This window comes from Giraffa tippelskirchi, chromosome 4 (genome assembly GCF_054371585.1).
Source record: "Giraffa tippelskirchi isolate mGirTip1 chromosome 4, T2T-mGirTip1v1.2.pri, whole genome shotgun sequence".
Lineage (NCBI taxonomy): Eukaryota > Metazoa > Chordata > Mammalia > Artiodactyla > Giraffidae > Giraffa > Giraffa tippelskirchi.
The window spans coordinates 120059230-120079097 of record NC_137278.1 but is presented as its reverse complement, the minus strand read 5'-3'; the positions used below and the strand labels follow the sequence as shown (position 1 = coordinate 120079097).

Here is a 19868-nt window from a genome sequence, read left to right as displayed (position 1 = left end):
GGAGAATTCCATGGACTGTATAGCCCATCGGGTAGCAAAGAGTTGGACACGACTGAGCAACTTTCACTTCACTTCACTTCATATCCCATAAATCCCTGCTCTAGTCAATCTATGACTATAATAAATGTATACTTATTTACTTACTCAAAAAAAGTCATAAATAATTTAGTCATAAAAGCAATTGATTTGTTTTTTTTATAACTCACCTGTGTGGAAGACTAATTCACAGATTTTAATAACCACAGTCTTAAAGCAGAAGTTTATTTATTACAGGTGATGTAGTGGATAAATACAGTAGGTCAAGACATAACTATTAAACAACTGAAAATTATTACGACTAACTCAAGAAAATTAAATTTATCAAATTAACACAAAGATGTGCAAAACATATTAAGCCATCATCCTACCTTCACAAAGTCTGGGAATGAAGGCTGTTCTGGGTCTTCAGCATCAAAAACTTGAAATCTTCTCTTGCCTATTGATTTTAGCTACAGCAAGCACTCATAACCCTCATTCTCTATGTGGCTCTGTTCAAGCGTCGTACTTCAAGAAAAAGAACTGGATTTGCCCAACATAGATCAGACATTTCTGTCTTTGGTAAATCAGCCAAGTAAGTGTTTCAGGGCAGAGAGTGGTGACATTGACACAACCATGAGGTAAAAACTGAGCCATTGGCCCAATTTGTATCACTGCAACGCCTTATCCTCCTGCTAAGAGCATGTTCTCTTGGAGTACAAGTGGATGGTGATGCTTGAATAGTCCTCTCAGAATATGGCTTGACCACAGCTGGGTTTGCTCTAAGACAAAACCAAGTGAATTTATAGTTCTTAAATTGATTTGAATAATCAGAATATAGTTTGCCAAATCCTACAGCCCTGACCTATGACTCAGATTTAATATTACCATTCCCTCCTCTTCCCACTTCCTCCAGCTTCTGTTCTAGAAACAGTGGCCACATTTTCTTTGTTTTTCTCAAGGTTGCTTCATGGAGAGCTGTCTCCTCACTGACTCATGCAGTCCTGTGTTTAGCTCAGTAGAAGTGAAAGGACTACATCTTGTTGGCTCATTGCTCATGCTAGAAATTATTAGCCCATATTGTGGCAAACATTTCCTAAAAAATGCAAGATTGTATCTCTTTAACTCAAAATGGTGTATTTTAAACTTGAACACAGCCCAACAGCTCATAATTCTTAATTTTTTAAGGTGAAATAGTCATAAAAAATATACTTGTAAAATTTCTATTTAATAGGAATATCAGAAAAGATATATGGCCAGATGTTTTAGTTATCTGTTAGTTCATAATATATTATTCCAAAAGTTATCAGCATAAAAAACAAACATTATCTCACTCTCTCTGTGGCTTAGTAATTCAAGTGCAGCTTAGTTGGGTGCCTCTGGATCAAGGATTTTCATAACGTCATAGTTAGGGTGGCAGATAAGACTATGATTCTACTTGAAGGCTCCACTTGGAGAGGATCTGCTTCAAACCTGCCTCAGTATGATTACTGACCAGATTTAGTTTCTCATGGGCTACTGAACCGATGGCCTCAGTTTTTTACCAGCTGATGGGTAGAGGCCTCCCTCTTTCTCTTGCCATATGAGACTCCCCATAGAGCAGCCCAAACACACCATTTGGCTTCTGTCAGCAAGCAAGTGAAAGTGTAGAGAGATCACCAAGATAGAAACCATAATTTCTTTGCAACCTCACCTTATAAGTGACATCTCATCAACTTTATGAGAATTACTTGGATCCATTCTAAACTTAAGAGGAAATATTTATATAAGGTTGCAGATCCCAAGAAGCAAGAATCATTGACATTGGAAGGTGAAGTGTTAACCACTGGACCACTGGGAAGTTTCCCAAGAGCAAGAATCATTGGGAGCTCTCTTAGAGTCTGCTTATGACACCAGTGAAAACCAAATCTGTGATTCTTGAAATTTGAATTACAGTTACGTTCTGACATTTAGCAAACAGAAGGAAAGTCAGAAAATAGTGCACAAAAAAGTAACATTAAAACTGAAGGAGACTTCGGATAGAAATGAAAAGCATTTACTAATATGGTTCTGCAAACCAGGAGAGAAAGTGATTTGATTTCTGAGACATATTTTCATTCACAAGCATGAGAAATTTTACACCAAACATTCACTAGGCCACAGATTTCTGTACAAGTGTTAAGAATGTGCCTAGTTACCCTCTACAAGAGTAACTGCTCATCATGACTTGTGGTTACCAATACAAATAGTTAAGTAAAGATATTGACAATGCAGAAATGCCCTGTAAGAGAAACCTTTGTCAACACAAGAAAAAATGTAAAAAAGTATTAAATAATTTTAACAAAAAAAAGCTCATAAGAAAGTGCAATAATTTAAAAAACTTACAATGACACTAAAGCAAAATATTTTTAGGCAATGGAGTTTAAGACTTATGGCTCTAAAAGAGACTAGCCAATTATACCTCTTCATAATGAAAAACAAGGAAGATAACCAAATTCCTCAACAATTAAGAATGTTATATTTAGATATACCAATCTTCTTAATTAAATACTCTGATATACATACTCAGAATGAAAGCTATTTTGGGTGGGGGAGTAGCTGAAAAGTAAATAGAGAAAGAAAATCAACAGACATTGGTAGAACAACTTAATACATCCAATTTGGAAATGTTGATATCAACACATTTTATTTAAGAATTGGCAGATACTCTATACCACTAGCTACTCTGAAGATTTACTGCCCCCGCTCAATGGCAGGGAATTCTCTTAAATATTTTATTTCAAGGGTAAGAATGGATAGGTGTAGTAATATATTGGTACCCTATTTGGAAATGCGGGAAAAATTTTTTTAAATAAACATTTTCAGATCAATTCATCAGAAAGTTTATAGGAACATAATGATTAAAAGATTTTAAAAAATGTCAACAAACCAGTGGCCCCAATATACCTAGCAATTCACCAAGGTTTATAGAAGGTCAACAATGGGAAGAGCACTGTGCAACACAGGCAGCCAGTGAACCACAGTTTACATAATTATTTTGTTTTACAATAACATTTTTCTAGTTATTATTTGGAAAAAAATTGAAGGGAATAAAGAAGAAAATGTAAAAACACAAAAACATAGTTAACATTTTGTTATGTCTTCTATTAAAATTTATATGTGTTTTTACATATGAATATGTGTATGTAAAATTTGAATATTGGTATGTAATTTTTAACAATTATTTTGCACCTTTATTTTTTCCCATCTATGATGTCAGGGTTTTTTTTCTTATGTTACTACATATCCTTATAAAACATCCTTTTAGCTTTATTCTAAAGATTTTTAGAATACATTTAGTATTCTATTTGTGATTGTAACAAATTAATTAGTTGATTTAATTATATCATTATCAAAATTTAATATAGTAATGTAATTATAAATATATATTATATTCTTAATTTACATAAAAATATAATTCATTAAATCTCCTCATATAATAGATATTAAGCTATTTCCAACCTAAATATTTATTTTGTCTATTTTTGACATTCATGCACTGGTAAATATCTAAAGCAAAAATGTGCTGGTCATTTACAATGACACACAAAATCTGTGCTTTTAGAAATCTTCCTTTAGTGAGAAAAGCAGTATAAATAATTGTTTTGATATGGTAAAAGCTAAAGGATAAATATCAATTTGAATGCAAGCATAGGTGATACAGAACTATCTGCCTTCTGCCTACCTGTAAAGGTCTCACAAAGATCTCTCTTGCTTGAGTCTTCAAGGAGAAGTATGAGCTTGTTAGCAGGAGACATAAGAGACGTGGATTTGATCCCTGGGTTGGGAAGATCCCCTGGAGGAGGACACAGCAACCCACTCCAGTATTCTTGACTGGAGAATCGCCATGGACAGAGGAGCCTGCGTGTGGGGGTGCTACAGTCCATGGGGTCACAGAGTCTGACATGACTAAAGCGACTTAGCATGCACACGCAGATAGACCATGAGCTTAAAGAATTCCAGGCACAGAGTATAAGGTGCAAGCATGGCATTGGAACAGTGATTAACTGTTTTCTTCTTGAAACATTCTCCTCTCTTGATTTCCATGACTCTAAATTCTTCCTCTTTTCCTCCTGTCTCTTGTTGGAGGAGTACATGTATTATCCATTTCTCTTGCTTCCAGTGGATGGACTTCACTAACATAAACTCCTGGCAGCTTTCCCCACCCCTTAACCACTCCTCCCTGTGAAGACTGCAGATTGTGTTATGGTTAAAAGTCACTGGTCCACATTTTGTCAATCATCTGCTATCACTGAGGATTTGAATGTCTTTTCTTCTTTCTCTAGCAGACCAGTAGGAGGCAGAGAAGCTTAAGTTACTTTTTCAATACCAAATTAACTCCCAGAAGATCTTTCCTAAGACATAGATGGGACGGAGGAAGGGAGCCAGGGGCTACCAGGACTTTCTAGTCAGTCCATTTAGCTCTTATTCCAGCTTCAGGAGTTCAAGGGCAATTAAGATAGTATTTAATTTGGTGCAGCCATTATGGAAAAATAGTGTGGAGATTCCTCAAACAACTGAAAACAGAACTACCATATGAAGCAATCCCACTGTTTGGCATATATCTGAGGAAAAAAAATCACTAATTTGAAAAGATACATGCACCTCAGTGTTTGTAGTGTTTGTTTTCATGGATAAAGAAGATGTGGTATATATATAGCTTAGCTGCAAAAAAAGAATAAAGTTTTGCCATTTGCCACAACACGATGGATCTGGAGGGGATTATGGTTAGTGAAATAAGTCACAGAAAAAGATAAATTCTGTATGTTATCATTTACGTGTGGAATCTAAAAAATAAATTAATAAGTATAACAAAACAGAAACAGAGTTACAGATATAGAGAAGAAACTAGTAGGGAGAAGGAAGTTATGAGGGGAAAGATAGGGGTATGGGATTAAGAGGTACAAACTACTAGATATTAAAAAAAAAAAAAAAGCCAATATTATGATCTCCACTTTCTAACACTCTTCTCAATTGCTTCTGAAGTGGACAAAGAAAAGGGGGTACTGTGTTATTGACCACCTGAAATCCCAGTAATTTGTATCCCATTTGTAATTATTTTCTGTGTGCCATGAGAATTGGTGGTTAGTTGGATATGGAAGGTGAGAGAGAACTAGAATGAGTCCCCAAATACTAAGAGATCCTTTACAGGAGAAGTGGCAGAAAGCGGTGAATACCATAATTCTGTTCTCTGAGCTTAAGGCATCTGTGAGACTTCAAATGGAGACGCCAAGTAAGAAGTTATAAGAAGAGTTACAGCCTTGTTATGCAAGGTGCCAAAAATTCATTCCAGAATACACATTTCATAAGTTAAGAGAAGAAAGTTGATCTACAGATTACTGAAGACAACACAAGGTAGAAAGAAATAGCCATAGTCTCATAAAAGACCACCATATCCTAGAAGAAAAATTTTAGGAATTAGAAATATTTAAAGCATTTCATTAATTTGAAAATCTGTGTGATGTGAGGAAAACCAGCAGTGACAATGTTTGCTGACATCTCTGTTTCTTTAAAATGAGACTGATATTCAGTCCCATTTCCCTCCTCTGCCCTAATCTCCACAGCAGTACTATTACATGATTAACTGAAAAATGTCAGTGACTTGGAAGCCTAAATAAAATCTTACCAGGCAAGGTAAAGGAAATGTTCAAGATTATAATTTAATGTGTGAACTCTGACAGTGGGAAGCATGCCGACTTTTAAAGAATAATTTATGAGTCAAAAGCAAGCAGGAAAGTACCTAACAAATATGTGAAAGTATTAGCTACTAAGATAAAATATGTCTTCCAAGAGAAGTGTATTTGCAGTGGGTGACAACCTTCCTTATCATTTTTATCTTAATAAATATGTATATGTTCATAGCACTTTGTCATGTAGCTAGTTCAGTAAAAGCTACACACATTGTGTCACATAAAACAGTTATATGTCAACCCAGGCTTCTGTAAGTTTTCAAACCTTAAAGGCCAGTTTGCTATTTCACTGTGCTGACAAACTTGTGTTCTTTACAAATAGTATAAAGAAAACCTGCAGGATTTTAAAGGAGGGAATGAGAAATCACATCCAATTGGGGGACCAAAGAAGATTTTAGAGAGGAGGTGGAACTTGAGCTAGACCATCAAGAATTCTGACAGATGAGTCTGTGGCAGAAAGAAAGGTACTGGAAATATAAATGTTTCTCAAAGTACATTAAACACTGTAATGCAAAATTGATATTATGAAATTAGTTTTTTCTCTTTTCTTGCTACCTTAACACAATGCATTTAAAGCAGCCTGAACTCTTTGGAACCAGTAACCCAAATGGAAATGAGCCCCAGACCCATCTGGGGAATTCATGGCAATCATCAAGGGCCCCATCAGTTCCTCTGTATCATGCTCCTATTCTCATCCTTATTTTCAATATGGTTCTGACTCTTAGCCCTGGCTCTTATTTGAAGCTACGTGTTTCACCTTTTGGATCCGGGCGTCTATATTCAACCTCTCTGACTTTAGTTATTGATTCTCTTTAATCGGTTTTTGACATTTCAGTTCAGTTCAGTCGCTCAGTCATGTCCGACTCTTTGTGACCCCACGGACTGCAGCACACCAGGCTTCCCTGTCCATCACCAACTCCCAGAGCTTGCTCAAACTCATGTACATATTTTGACATATACGCCAATGGTAAAGAACCTGCCTGCCAATGCAAGAGATGTAAGAAACATGGGTTCAATCCCTGGATCAGGAAGATCCCCTGGAGGAGGGCACAGCAACCCACTCCAGTATTCTTGCCTGGAGAATCCCATGGACAGAGGAGCCTGGCGGGATGCAGTCCACAGGGTCACAAAGAGTCGGACATGACTGAAGCGACTTAGCAGCAGTAGCAACCCTGTTACACTTCCCACTCTAGATTGTCTCTGGTAGGATGGTTCTCCTTTGTTTTGGCCCTTTGGGATCCACTCCCAGTGCCAAGATTGGCTGGTAGCCAGAGTAGCCTAACACAAATCTACATGAAGGATTTGGACAGTGTCAACTGTCACATGGAAGTGACTTTTGTTTTATTGTTATTTTTTTTTTCTGGTAACAAAACAAACACATGTTCATTGGAGGAAAGTATAAGAAAGAGAAAAATCAGCTGCAGTTCTACTGTTCAAGATAAACACTATTAACCTGTTGATCTATTTCTTTCTAGTACTTTTTCTATATGTTTGTTTATATACATATTTTTAAAACTAAATTTGTCATACATTGACATGAATCAGCCATGGGTTTACATGTGTTCCCCTTCCTGGACCCCCCACCCACCTCCCTCCCCATCCCATCCTTCTGGATCATCCCATTGCCCCGGCCTGAGCCGTAAACCCATGGCTGATTCATGTCAATGTATGGCAAAAACTATTACAATATTGTAAAGTAATTAGCCCCCAACTAAAATAAATAAATTTATAAAAAAAAAAAATAAATAAATAAAACTAAATTTGTTTCATAACACATATACAGTTTGTACATGTTCAGTTTGTGTTTTACATACTTATCATTTTATCATGATTATTTCCCAGTATCATTAGATAGTTTTGGCCCTAAAAATGTTTTTTCATGGCTATATATTTCAACATATAACTATAACAAGATGAAACTCTATTATTAGGCATTTATGTTGTTTTGATTTTTTAATGAGAAACACTGCTATCCAGTGGGCTATGTAGTGCAAGTCACAATCAAGGAACTAAAGGTATAAAACTAAATGTACTAAAAATAACACAAATTCTATACTTGAATCTTGGAAAACATCCGTAGGGAACCAATACAGAGGTCACTGAAAATTTCTGTTAACATGCCCTAATCATTTCAGTCTATGCAAATATCCTGTTTCTTCTTAAAGTTTTGCCCACTAAATACATACAGCATTGCCCACTAAATACAACATCAGTGGATGTTGTCTATAGGGAGTATTACTTAGTTGTAAGTAAGTATTACTAAGTAATACTTAGTAATACTTAGTATTACTTTAGTTGACACTGTCTTTCTGTAAGAAAGACAAAAACTATTAAGGAAATCAAATGCAAAGTTTAAAAGCCTCATAGAAATTTCAGATTATAACATAAATAAGTACTATAGATGTAATGTACAACATAATAAATATAATTAACTGTTTGTATGTTATATAGACAACTTATTAAAAGAGTAAGTCCTAAGAGTTCCCATCATCACAAAGAAATAGTTTTTCTCTGTTTCTTTAAAAAAAAAAAAGCTATCTACAGCCCGATATTCGTAACATTATTTACAATAACCAACACATGAAAACAACCTAAGTGTCTATTGGTGAATGACTAGAAAAAGAAGTTGTGATAAATATTATTGCAATGGAATATTACTTAGCAATATAAAGTGAGGAAATCCTACCACCTGCAAAAACGTGGATGAAACTTGAAGGCATTATGCTAGTGAAATAAGCCAGACAGAGAAGGACAAATACTGTACAATTTCACTTATACATGGAATCTAAAAATAATCAGAAACAAACCCAAACTCATAAGAAAAGAGATCAAACTTGAGGTTATCAGAAGCACAGAGTGTGGGGCAGGGGAAGTGGAGGAAGGTGATCAAAAGGCACAGACTTCCAGTTTCAGATACAATGAACAACATGATGACTATAGCTAACACTTCTGTATGATACAAAAGTTCTGAAGTGAGAAAATCCTAAGAGGAAAATTTTCTCATCACAAAAAGAAAAATTTTTTCCTCTTTTCTTTTTATTCTATGTATATAAGAAGTTAAATGTTAGCTGATGCTATTGTAATCATTTCACAATATATGTAAATCAAACCAGCATGCCTGACATCTTAAAATTATACAGTGATATATGTCTATTTCTCAATAAAAGTGAAAAATAAAATTACATTTGGTTAGTAGCATACTCTGGAATTTCTGGAGTCAGATAAGGTAAAAGAAAAAGATTTTTAGAGATGTCAAAACTTAGAACTGGCTCACTAGTCCTCCTCAGGGACTGAAATACTAAAAACAAAATTTTTAGTATGTTAAGATGAGAGTTTACTGGATGAGCCAATTTTCACACCAAAATAAAGATCAAGTTAAGCAATCAAACACAAAAAAACTTGAATCCTGAGTCCTGACACTTTTGAAATCTAAGAAAATAGATGAGCAAATACTAAGTATGGTTGATGTGATAAAATCAACCATGTAGGATTTAAGAAGAAATATATATATATATTTCAAAGACAACAAACTACTATAAAAAATGGAATAAGAGGGAGAAGGAAACTTTAGTTATTAATTATTCTAATTGGGGCTCTTACACCAAAGAATCTAGGCAATAGGTTTCAGTTAGCTCTGCCCCTTAGGAACTGGGAATTTAAACTCCTCAAACCTCAGATATATCCTTCATAAGGCTAGAATAATGATAGTAACCTACCTTATGGCGTGCTTGTGAGGACTAAACGATGTAATAAAAATTATGCTCTGAGATCTAAGATCAAGGATTGAATTAAGTTCTCAACAAAAGGTTGATAATGATAATGATTCAGTTCTTTAGTCCAGTTTCATAATTGCTTCAATACAATGCAATGATGGGGGGGAATCTAGGAGTTAAGAGCTCTCAAGTTTGTATCATTTTTTAACTAGCAGAGTTGCATCAATGAAGTCATTTGGACTGAATTTTCTCATATTTTTAGTACATTTTTAGTCCCCCAATGCTCAGATATACTGCACCTCTTTATGCAATATAAAATTAATGAATAGTTATCTCTGGAAAGCAAAATACATGCCACATGACAACAATCTCACTTTTTCCCATAAGTAACAGAAAAAGTTTAGTTGAAAAAAAACACCTGTAAACTATTAAGAAAAAAAGAAAATATCATTTTTCAAGTATTTGAACATTATTTGTCACACTTAGGTGGATTGAGTCATACAGATTTGAATAGTCTACATGTATGGTAGAAGTTAAAATCTGATTTGACATTTTCTTGGCCTACTGTTTGAGAATTTTTAGAGTAATTCTTCATAAAACCTGATAGGAAACCATTGTTTTGAAGAACTGCCTCTTGAAACCTTGCCCTTTTTATCCTGATGAAAACACTGTACCTCCCTGTTTGTTTCATTTTCACCAAGTTACTTGAACAGGTACACTTGCTTCCAGAAACACTTGAAAATATTGACTTTAATCATACATTAATTGAGAAAAAATTCAACTGAGAAAATGACTCAAGAAAATGAACAAAATGTAGAGAGTTATCTCAAACAATCTTAGAGAAAAAAAATTTTTTTTAATACAAACTAAATTAATTTTGAAAGTTGTGTATATGTGTATGCTCAGCTGTGTCCAACTCTCTGCAGCCTCATGGACTGTAGTCCTCCAGGTTCCTCTGCTCATGGAATTTTCCAGGCAAGAATACAGGAGCAGGTTGCCATTTGCTACTCCAGGGAATCTTCCTAACGCAGGGATCAAACCCACGTCTCTTGCATCTCCTGCATTGGCAGGTGGATTCTTTACCACTTCCCTGGTGACTCAGACAGTAAAGGATCTGCCAGCAATGCAGGAGACCTGAGTTCAATCCCTGGGTCAGGAAGATCTCCTCCAGAAGGGAATGGCTACCCACTCTGGTGTTCTTGCCTGGTGTTCTGCCTGACCAGAGGAACCTGGCAGGTTAGTCCATGGGGTTGCAAAAAGTCAGACTAGACTGGCAACTAACACTTTCACTTTTTCTTTACTACTAGGGCTACCTAAGACTGAAAGTTAATAGACAATAAATGGAAGACACACCACAGTTTCTGGTTTGAGGTTTTTAAAGTGTACATTTAGTTGGGGATGGTGGTGGTGGTTTAGTCGCCAAGTTGTGTCCAACTCTTGTGACCCCATGGACTATAGCCTGCCAGGCTCCTCTGTCCATGGGATTATCCAGGCAAGAATACTGGAGTAGGTTGCCATTTCCTTCTTCAGGGGATCTTCCTGACCGAGGAATCGAACTCAGATCTCCCGCACTGCAGGCAGATTCTTTACCAACTGAGCTACAAGGGAGGCCCAGTTGGGGATACAGAATAAGATATATGGACAAAAGATCATCTAATTTCTTAGGAAAATATTTAAAGAAACATGCAAATTTTATGGTATTTCCCCTTCATGTTTGAAGTACCTTCCATGGGAAAGCAGTGTGAATTTATTTTTATTTGGGAAATTTTAAATTATTCTGGTACTACTACTACTATTGTTATTTTCAGAGTCAAAGTAAAAGAAAACTGAAAAGTAGAAAGTAATCATTCTCATCATAAAACACTTTCTTTTTGTATCATTTTTAAAATTATGCTATACCTGTAAATATTATTTTACAGAGTTGGGTGAATTTTTCTGTTAACACTTCTAATTGTCTGATTTTTATGTTAGTGAGACTATATTATTTATAATTAAAATTTATTTGTAAGTAACTAAGGAATAACATAATTATTTCATTAAGTGAGATATATACCAAATTGTGGATGAAAAAAATAATTCATCTTACACAAAAAATTTTCTAAGTTACACAGGAAGAGTTTCTCGTTGAGAGAAGGCTGGCATTAGAATAAATTACTGAGGTTGGCTAGAGATTATAAATCTTTGGAAATATTTATATGTCAAATAAACAGTGATGGGATGTGTATATTTTTCACTTTGCGTATATGTCGATATTGATAAATACATAAATAAATATTTACTTATTATTTATATGTTTCTCACTTCATTTAATCTTTTGCTCAGAAATGAACATCTTGAAAGGTTTACCCAAATCATTCTATTTAAAATAGTCCCATTACTTTATATTATTTTTGTTTGTAGCACTCTATGGCTATCTAATATTAATATTTTATATTTATTTATACACTTATTTTGGAGAAGGAAATGGCAAGTCACTCCAGTATTCTTGCCTGGAGAATTCCACGGATGGAGGAGCATGGAGGCTACAGCCCATGGGTTCGCAAAGACTTGGACATGACTGAGCGACTAGCACACACATATACTTATTTTTTCCCCTCTCAATAATATAAGTTCCATGTTAGTAGGGACTTTGTTTTGGGCTTCCCTGGTAGCTCAGCGGTAAAAAATCTGCCTGTGATGCAGGAGCCCCTGGAGATGAAGGTTCTGTTGCTAAGTAAGGAAGATCCCTTGGAGGAGGGCATGGCAACCCACTCCAGTATTCTTGTCTGGAAATCCCATGGACTGAGGAGCCTGATGGGCTACATACAGTCCATAGGGTCGCAGAGTCAGACGCAACTGAAGCAACTTAGCACTCAGGCACAGGGATTTTATTTACTAGTGTATCCCAGAGTCTATTAAAATGACTGGAATACAAACATGATCAGTAAAAATATATTTGACTAAATGAGTGAAAAACTGTCTTCCCTAGTAGAGGTTGTTGTTGAGAGCCAGGACATTCACATTCTCCAGCAAAATATTTTGCCTTGTAAATAGCTGGCTTATAATGGATAACTAATGAATTTTATTTTAATGCTATAAAAATCCTTAGAGGAGAAAGATAATATGAAATTAGGTGGAAAATATTTAGAGTTCTCACTTCCTAAGATGTCACTTATCTAATGTAGGCATGTTGTATAACCTAATGTAATGTTCAGATTTCTCCTATTAGCTCATACAAATTCATTTTCCAAATGATGAACTATATGAGCAAAACTATACATATTGATATTTCTCAGTGCTTGACTTTGCCTCTTATTGAAACTCCTTTTCAGTGGAATTATCTGCCTCTGGTCCCTATCCACTCCTCAACAACACCACCACTTCAAGAGCTCAGGAAGGCTGAATAACATTTCATGATCTAACTTGGATTATCAAATTTTAATCTCTGTGTGACCCTCTTTTTAGTTTCCATTTTATATTATGGATCTGATCAATTCCTTAGCTTACCTTACTCTCTCTCTCTAAATTTAGAGGTTAATATCAACTATATTAATAGGCATCAATATTAACTTATTAACTATTAATAGATAGGCATGAAGTTCCCTTTCATATCTTACTTCCTATATTTTATATGATATATTATCTCTTGGAATTGTAACTAGCATAATTAGATAACTGGGGATAATACATTCAAATTACTTTTATTTAAAACGTATGTTTCTAAAAACAATTTTAACTTTAAAACAAGTCATTTGATCATAGAACAACACTCAGGAACATGATCTGCTCACTAAGAGCCAATGTTTATTTACACATCAACACCTTCTAAATTAAATAATTACTTAGTTATTATAGCAAAGCTAAATTAGAATTGATTTTAGTTACAATTGGGTTGGGCTTCCCTGGTGGTTCAGTGGTAAAAGATACACCTGCCAACACAGGAGACTCCGGTGGGATCCCTGGGTCAGGAAGATTCCCTGGAGAAGAAAATAGCAACCTACTCCAGTATTCTTGCTTGGAAAATACCTTGGACAGAGGAGCCTCATGGCTATAGTCCATGGGGTCGCAAAAGAGTTGGACCCAATTTAGCAACTAAACAACAATTGGATTACCTTCTAATAATTTTTATTTGTCTAAATTATATTACAGCATAACGATTTAGTAATCTAAATTTTTCTTTCAAGCTGAGACCTATTTACTATCATATACACTACTTTTTTCATGCTACTAGATTTATTATCTGTTGTTATGTGTTGCAACTAGTATTACCTGCCAAATGAAAAAAATAAAAAAGAAAACAGAGATTCAGGGAGATAAATTATTCAAACATTGGTAACATTTTATTTTCCTCTTAGTTACAAAACTGTGAAAAACTGAGATCCTTTATATATAAATGAAGTACTAAATTGTGTTATCTTTACATTTTTAAACAATATCAATCACACCTTGTCTCTTTTTGTATCTGTTTTAGCACTAAAATTGACATTGTCTCACATCATTACAGTCTATTTTTTAATAGCTTTAATTTTCCAACAGTTTTTCCAGTTATCTACTACTGCATACCAGACAAACTTAAAGCTTATGGCTTAAAGCAACAACTGCTTTATTGTATCTCAAAATTCTGTAGGTTGACTGGGCTCAGCTGAGAAGTTCTAATGTACTACCTCATGTTGACCAGGGCCACAGTCATGCTGAAACTGCACATCTCATATTGGACTTGAACACATGTACCAGGACTCAAATCTAGCCAAAACTCAGTCTGAGACTTGAACTCATGAGCTGGGACTCAAACCAGCCAGAACCACTGTTTTTTATTTGAGATCACACACCTGGTCTCAGAACATAATAAAGCTCAGGTTCTTTAGGTCTCGGGTTTCCCTGTGGCTCAGCTGGTAAAGAATCTGCCTGCAATGTGAGAGACCTGGGTTCAATCCCTGGGTTGGGAAGATCCCCTGGAGAGGGGAAAGGCTGCCCACTCCAGTATTCTGGCCTGGAGAATTCCATGGACTGTAGAGACCATGGGGTCGCAAAGAGTCGGACACGACTGAGTGACTTTCACTTTCTTTATGCCTCATTGAGGAATGAATTCAGTGAGAGACAAAGTGACAGATAAGTAGAGGATTTACTTAGAGAGAAACACACTCCACAGACACTGTGTGGACCATCTCAGAAGGCAAGAGGCCCCAAAATATGTTAGTTTTTATGGGCTGGATAATTTCATAGGCTAATGACTGGGAGGATTATTCCAACTATATTGGGGAAAGGGACGAGATTTCTAGGAACTGGGCCACTGCCAGTTTTTGGCCTTTTATGGTTGGCCTAAGAACGGTCATGGAACTGGTGTGTCACTTAGGATACTAATGCATTACAATGAGGGTATAATGAGGCTCAAGTTCTACTGGAAGTTGAATCTTCCACCATCTTGGGTCTAGTTAGTTCCAACCAGTTTTTGTCATGCCCTATGGCTATGTCATTCTTTTAAGGTTGTGCCCTGTCCCTTTCTCTCCTGTTTCAATCTGGGGGCTCACTTGGGCTGGAATGTGCTAGGAGGCTCACTCACATGGCTGACAATTGATCCTGGTTATCAGAAACATCATTTTTAACAGTGAAGATTTATACTCCATTATAAGAGAAAAATCTCTAGATGGTGGAATTGCATGTGATTTTTACTTTCTTTTCTTCCCCCTTATCTGTAATGTCTAATTACCTTGTGCACATATATTGCTTTTGTGGCAGGATATTACTCCGTAATTATTATTCATAATAGTAAAAAGTATCTTTCTAAATCAGATTAGCATTGTATATACCAGCAAAAAATAAATAGTACAGTATTTAAAGAGTAAAATCACAGGGACTTTATATGTAGTTTAGACGATTTAACAGAAGTTTTTAAAGAGTGCTCTGTCCTTTAAGTAGCATTAACTCTGTAAAAGTTAAAATGTTAATTCCTATCTTATAATTAAATAATATTTAAAGCATATCTTTCTTTTCTTCCTTTCCCTTCTCTTTCCCTTCCACCCACCTAAGTATAGAGTAGGAAAACATTTCAGTGCTTTTTAAATTTTTCTGCTAATTTTTACATTGAAAAGAACAAAGTTAAGAATATCCTTAATAATCAGGTTTAGGGACAGATGGCCATACAAAAATAACCAAGTTTGCCAAAATGATGGCAAAGATGCCACATTTCTCTGAACATTTTCACTGAGCAACAGGAATGCAATTCAAGGTTTTTATGCTCCCTTCCTCAGAGCTGAAGAGTGTGGTGAAATAAAAGTATGAGATCAGTTAATATTTTCCCTATTTATTTCATTTGGATTAGTTAAACTAGAGACTTACATGAATAATTCGACCTCTTTCTCAGTAGTCTAGTTTTTAAAAACCTGCCAGGAAGTTCCCTGGTGGTTCAGTGGCTAAGATTGCACTCTCCCAATGCAAGGGGCCTGGGTTTCAACTAGATCCCCACATTCTGCAACTAAGGGTTCACAAGCCACAAGTAAAAGAGCCTGCCTGTGCAACTAAGACCTGGTATAGTCAAACAATTTTTTTTTTACAAAAACGAAAACCAACCCCACTCCCACTAGGCTGTTATCCTCAGTGCTATCAAAATTGTTGTTGCTATTGTTGTTCACTAGCTTTGTTCGTAGAGATGCTTCCTAAGGCCCACTTGACTTTGCGTTCCAGGATATCAGCCTCTAGGTGAGTGATCACACCATTGTGGTTATCTGGTTCATGAAGATCTTTTTTGTACAGTTCTTCTGTGTATTCTTGCCACCTCTTCTTAATATCTTCTGCTTCTGTTAGGTCTGTACCATGTCTATTTTTTATTGTGTCATCTTTGCATGAAATGTTCCCTTGGTATCTCTAATTTTCTTGAAGAGATCTCTAGTCTTTACCATTCTATTCTTTTCCTCTATTTCTTTCATTGATTACTTAAGAAGTCTTTCTTATCTCTCCTTGGTATTCTTTGGAACTCTGCATTCAAATGGGTATATCTTTCTTTTTCTCTATAACCTGGAATGTGAAGTCAAGTGGGCCTTAGGAAGCATCACTATGAACAAAGCTAGTGGAGGTGATGGAATTCCAGTTGAGCTATTTCAAATTCTAAAAGATGATGCTGTGAAAGTGCTGCACTCAATATGCCAGCAAACATGGAAAACTCAGCAGTGGCCACAGGACTGGAAAAGGTCAGTTTTCATTCCAATCCCAAAGAAAGGCAATGTCAAAGAATGTTCAAACTACCACACAATTGTACTCATCTCACACACTAGCAAAGTAATGCTCAAAATTCTCCAAGCCATGCTTTAATAGTATGTGAACCATGAACTTCCAGATGTTCAAGCTGGATTTAGAAAAGGCAGAGGAGACATAGATCAAATTGCCAACATCCGTTGAATCATAGAAAAAGCAAAAGAGTTCCAGAAAAACATCTACTTCTGCTTTATTGACTACACCAAAGGCTTTGACTGTTTGGATCACAACAATCTGTGGAAAATTCTTAAAGAGATGGGAATACCAGACTGCCTTACCCATCTCCTGAGAAATCTGTATGCAGGTCAAGAAGCAACAGTTAGAACTGTACATGGAACAACATACTGGTTGCAAATCAGGAAAGGAGTACGTCAAGGCTGTATATTGTCACCCTGCTTATTTAACTTATATGCAGAGTACATTATGCAAAATGCTGGGCTGGATGAAGCACAACCTGGAATCAAGATTGCCAGGAGAAATATCAATAACCTCAGATATGCAGATGACACCACCCTCGTGGCAGAAAGTGAAGAAGAACTAGAGAGCCTCTTGATGAAAGTGAAAGAGGAGAGTGAAAAAGTTGGCTTAAAGCTCAACATTCAGAAAACGAATATCATGCCATCTGGTCCCATCACTTCATGTCAATAGATGGGGAAACAATGGAAATAGTGACAGACTACTTTTCTGGGCTCCAAAATCACTGCAGTTGGTGACTGGAGCCATGAAATTAAAAGATGCTTACTCCTTGGAAGCAAAGTTATGACCAACCTAGACAGCATATTAAAAAGCAGAGACATTACTTTGCCTACAAAGGTCCATCTAGTCAAAGCTATGGTTTTTCCAGTGGTCATGTATGGATGTGAGAGTTGGATTATAAAGAAAGCTGAGTGCTGAAGAATTGATGCTTTTGAACTGTGGTGTTGGAGAAGACTCTTGAGAGTCCCTTGGACTGCAAGGAGATCCAACCAGTTAATCTTACAGGAAATCAGTCCTACTATTCATTGGAAGGACTGATGCTGAAGCTAAAGCTCCAATACTTTGGCCACCTGACGTGAAGAGCTGACTCACTGGAAAAGACCCTGATGAGGGAAAGATCAAAGGCAGGAGGAAAAGGGAATGACAGAGGATTAGATGGTTGGATGGCATCACTGACTTGATGGACATGAGATTGAGCAAGCTCTGGGATTTGGTGATGGACAGGGAAGCCTGGCATGCTGCAGTCCATGGGGTCGCCAAGAGTCAGACATGACTGAGCAACTGAACTGAACTGACTGTTGTTCAGTCACTAAGTCATGTCCAACTATTTGTCACCCCATGGACTGAAGCACATGAGGCTTCTCTGTCCTCTACTATTTCCTGGAGTTTGTTTAAATTCATGTCCATTGAGTCAGTGATGCTATCTAACCATCTCATCCTCTGTTACCCCCTTCTCCTTTTGCCATCAATCTTTCCCAGCATCAGGGTCTTTTCTAATGAGTCGGCTCTTTGCATCAGGTGGCCAAAGTATTGAAGCTTCAGCTTCAGCATCAGTCCTTCCAATGAATATTCAGGACTGATTTCCTTTAGGATAGACTGGCTGGATCTCCTTGCAGTCCAAGTGACTCTCAAGAGTCTTCTCCAGCACCACAGTTTGAAAGCATCAATTCTTTGGTGCTTAGCCTTTTTTATGGTCCAACTCTCACATCTGTACATGACTACTGGAAAAATCACAGCTTTGACTATACAGGTCTTTGTCAGCAAAGTGATGTCTCTGCTTTTTATATGCCATCTAGGTTTGTAATAGTTTTCTTCCAAGAAGCAAGTGCTTTTTAATTTCATGGCTGTAGTCACTGAACATAGTGATTTTGGAGTCCAAGAAAAGAAAATCTGTCAGTGCTTCCATTTCTTCCCCTTCTATTTGCCATGAAGTGATGGGACCAGATGCCATGATACTAGCTGTTTGAATGTTGAGTTTTAAGCCAGTTTTTTCACTCTCCTCTTTCACTTTCTCATGAGGCTCTTTAAGTTCTTTTTTGCTTTCTGCCTTTAGAGTAGTTTCATCTGCACATCTGAGGTTATTGATATTTCTCCCCGTAATCTTGATTCCAGCTTGTGATTCATCCAGTCAAGCATTTCCCATGATGTACTCTGCATATAAGTTAAATAAGCAGGGTGACAATATATAGCATTGTCATACTCCTTTCCCAATTGTGAAACAGTGTTTCTATGTAAGGTTCTAACTGTTGCTTTTTGACCCACATACAGGTTCTTGGGAGTCAAGGAAGGTGGTCTGGTACCCCCATCTCTTTAAGAATATTTCATAGTTTGTTGTGATCAACAGTCAAAGGTTTTAGCATAGTCAATGAAACAGAAGTGTAGATATTTTTCTGGAACTCCTTTGCCTTCTCCATGATCCAAGGAATGCTGGCAATTTGATCTCTGTTTCCTCTGCCTCTTTGAAACCCATCCGTACATCTGGAAGTTCTTGGTTCACATACTGCTGAAGTCTAGCTCTAAGGATTTTGAGTATCACATGCTACCTTGCTAGCATGTGAAATGAATACTATTGTCAGTTCAGTTCAGTCGCTCAGTCGTGTCCGACTCTTTGCGACCCCATGAACAGCAGCACGCCAGGCCTCCCTGTCCATCACCAACTCCCAGAGTTTATCCAAACTCATGTCCATCGAGTCAGTGATGTCATCCAGCCATCTCATCCTCTGTCGTCCCCTTCTCCTCCTGCCCCTAATCCTTCCCAGCATTAAGGTCTTTTCCAATGAGTCAACTCTTCCCATGAGGTGGCCAAAGTACTGGAGTTTCAGCTTCAACATTAGTCCTTCCAATGAACACCCAGGGCTGATCTCCTTTAGGATGGACTGGTTGGATCTCCTTGCAGTCCAAGGGACTCTCAAGAGTCTTCTCCAACACCACAGTTCAAAAGCATCAATTCTTCGGCACTAAGGTTTCTTAAATTACTCCATCTTTCAGCTTCCTCAGCTGTAAAATAATGAATCACATCCTTGGATGTTTTCTAACTTTGAAATGATTTTACTCCAGATATGAGAAAGTGACAGTAGCTGTGACTTCCTAAGAGGTCTTGGTTCTTACTTTTCACTCGGTTCACACCCTCTCTCAGTACCCCATACACAGTTCAACTCAGTATCCTTTGTTAACTTCTATTAAGCTAAACGTAGTTTTTTACTTAAATGATAAATTAGTTCAGTCAGTG

General features: G+C 36.7%; 1 long non-coding RNA gene across 1 annotated transcript; it reads right to left on the bottom strand.

Annotated features, from left to right (window-relative positions):
* Positions 1-247: 247 nt before the first annotated feature.
* LOC145546134 (uncharacterized) lies at positions 248-6292 on the bottom strand. Its single transcript, XR_014082544.1, has 2 exons — positions 3719-6292; positions 248-797 (listed from the first exon to the last, which is right to left on the bottom strand). It is a non-coding gene; the product is annotated as an uncharacterized LOC145546134 (long non-coding RNA).
* Between the last annotated feature and the right edge of the window lie 13576 nt (positions 6293-19868).